The following is a 6,000-nucleotide window of genomic DNA, read 5'->3' on the forward strand; positions in this document are numbered from 1 at the left end:
CACTCTAAGATTTCTCTTCTCTCCAAGTAAATACTCCCAGTTCATGGAGTCAGTATTTATTTATTCATTTATTTAGAGGAGGACTCAAATCTAGATTGTTCATTATTGTATTCCTAGCACCCAGAGCAGTGCTCTAGTATAGTAAAGTAAACCCAAACCAAAACAAAAACGAAATCATTTACTGAGGGCCTTTTCCTTGCCATGCATGGTGTTTGGCTCTGTATTCAGATTTATGAAGTTCAATAAACTAGGGTCTCTGCACTTTGGCAGATAATCTAGAGAGGAAGGCAGACAAATAAATCAAGTGTTACAGTTTTCAGTGTAGGCCCAATGTGGTATGGAGCACACACCAAATATATCCAAACTAAAATGGAACACCAGAGAATTCTTCCTGGACAAGGAGATAACTTGGGTGAAGCTTGAAGGATGGAGTGCCAGCTGGATAGAGGAGCGGAAGCAGAGAGATACAGTGGTGTGAAATAGCCAACGGGCTCAGCTGGATTGAAGTGAAGCGTTTTGGTTGGTTGTGGTAGGAGGACAGAGGTGAAACCTGGGTCTTTCATGCTAAGTTCAGAGTTGAAGCCTTATGCTAAAGCATTTGGAGAAGCTATTGAAAGATCTTAAGGAAGAGACTGACATAAACTGATTTTTATATTTATTTTTTAAAGATTTTATTTATTTATTCATTTATTCACAAGAGAGAGAGGCAGAAACATAGGCAGAGGGAGAAGCAGACTCCACGCAGGGAGCCCGACATGGGACTCAATCCCGGGTCTCCAGGATCAGGCCCTGGGCTAAAGGCAGCACTAAACTGCTGAGCCACCTGGGCTGCCCAATAAATAAAATCTTTAAAAAAAGAAAAAGTCAAAGCTGATTTTTTTTCCCCTTAAGAACTAAAGTGTCCTGTGATTTAAAAAAAAACAAAAAAACAAAAAAAAATTTTTGTTCCATTTTAGAATGAATATATGATGGTATGGGGCACCTGGGTGGCTCAGTCAGTTAAGCATCTGCCTCTAGCAGGTCATGATCTCAGAGTCCTGGAATTGAGCCCAGCATCAGGTTCCCTGCTCAATGGGGAGCCTGCTTCTCCCTCTCCCTCTGCTTTTCTGTCCTGCTTCTGCTCCCTTTCTCTCAAATAAATAAATAAAATCTTTTCAAAAAGTGAAAAATAAAAAGTAACTGTAATCATAAAGGAAATATTATTGGTCTCTTTTTACGTTGTATAACAACTGACGTCCCCTGACATTCTTTGTGCATTTCTCAAGTATTTTGTTATAATTATGTGTTAACTTTAATAAGGAAAAAGATAGTAAACTTAAATTCTAATAGAAAAAGAAGAAATACATACTAATTAGGAGAATTTACAAATACAGTAAACAAGGGGGACCTGGTTGGCTTAGTCAGAGGAGTGTGCAACTCTTGATCTCAAGAGTAAGCTGAAGCCCAATGTTGGGTGTAGAGATTACTTAGGAAATAAATAAAACTATATATACATTTTGAAGTATATACAATAAAATTAATAATGCCTAAAATGTGCTAAACATTATAAAACTTAAGAAATAAAAAAAAAAGCACCCTACAGAAAAAGAAAATAACTGCCTGTGAAACCATTACCCACAGACTGCTGTTCACATTTTTCTATTCATCCTTCTAGGCTTGTTTCTTGTGTATAACCTTTATAATCAGGAGGGAAAACATCTCTCTCCACTCCAACTGCCCCTTCCCTGTCCCACTCTCACTGTCCTGCCTGCTGCTCACCTCTTTTCCATGGATACCTATAATTGTTTCCTTGTCCCCAGGGTCTTCTTTCCAGGCCACTCACTGTTTTCCAAGTATCTGGGCTTGTGACTTCCCTCCTTTTTTTTTTTTTTAAAGATTTTATTTATTTATTCATCAGAGACACAGAGAGAGGAGAAGCAGGCTCCATGAAGGAGCCCGATGTGGGACTGGATCCCGGAACTCTGGGACCACGTCCTGAGCCAAACGCAGACGCCCAACCACTGAGCCACCAGGCGTCCTGTGACTTCCCTGCTTTAAAAGATTTTCTGGGACCCCTGGCTGGCTCAGTCAGAAAAGCATATGAGACTTGTCCCAACCAACTTACCTAGATAACTTTCAATCATCCTGAAAACCTATGAATTTGGCCTCAGTTTTTTTTTTTTAATTTTTATTTATTTATGATAGTCACAGAGAGAGAGAGGGAGAGAGGCAGAGACATAGGCAGAGGGAGAAGCTGGCTCCATGCACCGGGAGCCCGATGTGGGATTCGATCCTGGGTCTCCAGGATCACGCCCTGGGCCAAAGGCAGGCGCTAAACCGCTGCGCCACCCAGGGATCCCTGACCTCAGATTTAAAGAGAGAACAGCTGGAACCCTACAGAGAGAAGAGTTCACACTTCTAACAAGTACAACTTGTTTTTAGCTACTCTGCACTGAGCAAAATGACTAGAAAGAAGAACTCACCACAAAAGAAAGAATCAGAAATTGTACTCTCTCCCACAGAGTTACAGAATTTGGATTACAATTCGATGTCAGAAAGCCAGTTCAGAAGCACAATTATAAAGCTACTGGTGGCTTTGGAAAAAAGCATAAAGGATTCAAGAGACTTCATGACTGCAGAATTTAGATCTAATCGGGCTGAAAATAAAAATCAATTAAATGAGATACAATCCAAACTGGAAGTCCTAACAACGAGGGTTAATGAGGTAGAAGAATGAGTGAGTGACATAAAAGACAAGTTGATAGCAAGGAAGGAAGCTGAGGAAAAGGAGAAAAACAAAAGATCATGAGGAAAGGTTGAGGGAAATAAATGACAGCCTCAGAAGGAAAAAATCTATGTTTAATTGGGGTTCCAGAGGGCGCCGAAAGGGACAGAGGACCAGAAAGTGTATTTGAATAAATCATAGCTGAGAGCTTCCCTAACTTGGGGAGGGAAACAGGCATTCAGATCCAGGAGAGAGAGAGATAACCCCCCTAAAATCAATAAAAACTGTTCAACACCCTGACATTTAATAGTGAAACTTGCAAATTCCAAAGATAAAGAGTAGATCCTTAAAGGAGCAAGAGACAAGAGATCCCTAACTTATATGGGGAGAAATATTAGATTAACAGGCAGCCCCAGTGGGGCAGCGGTTTGGTGCTGCCTGCAGCCCGGAGTGTGATCCTGGAGATCTGGGATCGAGTCCCACGTCGGGCTCCCTGCATGGAGCCTGCTTCTCCTTCTGCCTGTGTCTCTGCTTCTCTCTCTCTCTCTCTCTCTCTCTCTCTCTCTGTGTGTGTGTGTGTCTCAATAAATAAATAAAATCTTTTTAAAAATATTATATTAACAGCAGACCTCTCCACAGAGACCTGGCAGGCCAGAAATGGCTGGCACGATATATTCAGGGTCCTAAAAGAGAAGGACCTGCAGCCAAGAATACTCTATCCAGCAAGGCTCTCATTCAGAATAGAAGGAGAGATAAAGAGCTTCCAAGATCGGTAGAAACTGAAAGAATATGTGACCACCAAACCAGCTCTGCAAGAAATATTAAGGGGGACTCTGTAAAAGAAAGAGGAAGTCCACCAAAGAAACAATCTACAAAAACAGGGACTGAATAGGTATTATGATGACACTGAATTCATATCTTTCAATAGTTACTCTGAACATGAATGGGCTAAATGATCCCATCAAAAGGCAAAGGATAAAAAAGCAAGACCCATCTATTTGCTGTCTACAAGAGACTCATTTTAGACCTAAGGACACCTACAGCCTGAAAATAAAAGGTTGGAGAACCATTTATCATTCAAATGGTCCTCAAAAGAAAGCAAGGGTAGCCATCCTTATATCAGATAAATTAAAGTTTATCCCAGAGACTATAGTAAGAGATGAAGATGGACACTATATCATACTTAAAGGATCTATCCAACAAGAGGACTTACAATCATTAATATTTATGCCCCTACTGTGCGAGCTGCCAAGTATATCAATCAATTAATAACCAAAGATAAGACATACTTAGATAATAATACATTATACTGGGAGACTTCAACATGGCACTTTCTGTAAACGACAGATTTTCAAAGAACAACATCTCCAAAGGAACAAGAGCTTTAAATGATACACTGGACCAGATGGATTTCACAGATATTTACAGAATTTTACATCCAAACACAGCTGAATACACATTCTTCTCAAGTGCACATGGAACTTTCTCCAGAATAGACCACATACTGGGTCACAAATCAGGTCTCAACCATACCAAAAGATTGGGATGGTTGCATATTTTCAGACCATAATTCTTTGAAACTAGAACTAAATCACAAGAAGAAATTTGGAAGGAATTCAAACATGTGGTGGTTAAAGACCATCCTGCTAAAAGAGGAAAGGGTCAACCAGGAAATTAGAGAAGAATGAAATAGATTCATGGAAACTAATGAGAATGAAGATACAACCGTTCAAAAGGACTGCAAAAGCAGTCCTGAGAGAGAAATACATCGCAATACAAGCATCCCTCAAAAAACTGGAAAGAGGGCATCCCAGGTGGCTCAGTGGCTTAGTGCTGCCTTCAGCCCAGGGCATGATCCTGGAGACCCAGGATGGAGTCCCACGTCAGGCTCCCTGCATGGAGCCTGCTTCTCCCTCTGCCTGTGTCTCTGCCTCTCTCTCTGTATCTCTCATGAATAAATAAATAAAATCTTAAAAAAAAAAAACTGGAAAGTACTCAAATACACAAGCTAACCTTGCACCTAAAGGAACTGGAGAAAGAACAGCAAATAAAACCTACACCCATCAGAAGAAGAGAGTTAATAAAGATTCGAGCAGAACTCAATGAAATAGAGACCAGAAGAACTGGGGAACAGATCAACAAAACCAGGAGTTGGTTCTTGAATTATTAAGATAGATAAACCATTAGTCAGTCTTATTAAAAACAAAAGAGAAAAGACTCAAATTAATAAAATCACAACTGACAAAGGAGAGATCACCACCAATACCAAGGAAATACAAACGATTTTAAAAACTTATTATGAACAGCTCTACGCCAATAAATTAGGGAATCTAGAAGAAATGGACGCATTTCTGGAAAACCACAAACTACCAAAACTGGAACAGGAAGAAATAGAAAACCTGAACAGGCCAATAACAGGGAGGAAATTGAAGTAGTCATCAAAAACCTCCCAAGACACAAAAGTCTAGGGCCAGATGGCTTCCCAGGGGAATTCTATCAAACATTTATAGAAGAAACAATACCTATTCTACTAAAGCTGTTCCAAAAGATAGAGATGGAGTACTTCCAAACTCGTTCTATGAGGCCAGCATCACCTTAATTCCAAAACCACACAAAGACCCCACCAAAAAGGAGAATTATAGACCAATATCCCTGATGAACATGGATGCAAAAATTCTCAACAAGATACTAGCCAATAGGATCCACAGTACATTAACAAGATTATTCACCATGATCAAGTGGGATTTATCCCCGAGATGCAAGGCTGGTTCAACACTCGTAAAGCAATCACTGTGATAGATCATATCAACAAGAGAAAAAACAAGAACCATATGATCCTCTCAATAGATGCAGAGAAAGCATTTGACAAAATACAGCATCCATTCCTGATCAAAACTCCTGAGAGTATAGGGATAGAGGGAACATTCCTCAGCATCTTAAAAGCCATCTATGAGGGCAGCCCCGGTGGCGCAGCGGTTTGGTGCCGCCTGCAGCCTGGAGTGTGATCCTGGAGACCCGGGATCGAGTCCCACATCGGGCTCCCTGTATGGAGCCTGCTTCTCCCTCTGCCTGTGTCTCTGCCTCTCTCTCTGTGTCTATGAATAAATAAATGAAATATTTTTTTTAAAAAAGCCATCTATGAAAACCCCACAGCAAATATCATTCTCAATGGGGAAACAGTGGGAGCCTTTCCCCTAAGATCGGGAACATGACAGGGATGTCCACTCTCACCACTTCTTTTCAACATAGTACTAGAAGTCCTAGCCTCAGCAATCAGGCAACAAAAAGAAATAAAA

Source organism: Nyctereutes procyonoides, unplaced genomic scaffold (genome assembly GCF_905146905.1).
Source record: "Nyctereutes procyonoides isolate TBG_1078 unplaced genomic scaffold, NYPRO_anot_genome, whole genome shotgun sequence".
Classification (NCBI taxonomy): Eukaryota; Metazoa; Chordata; class Mammalia; order Carnivora; family Canidae; genus Nyctereutes; species Nyctereutes procyonoides.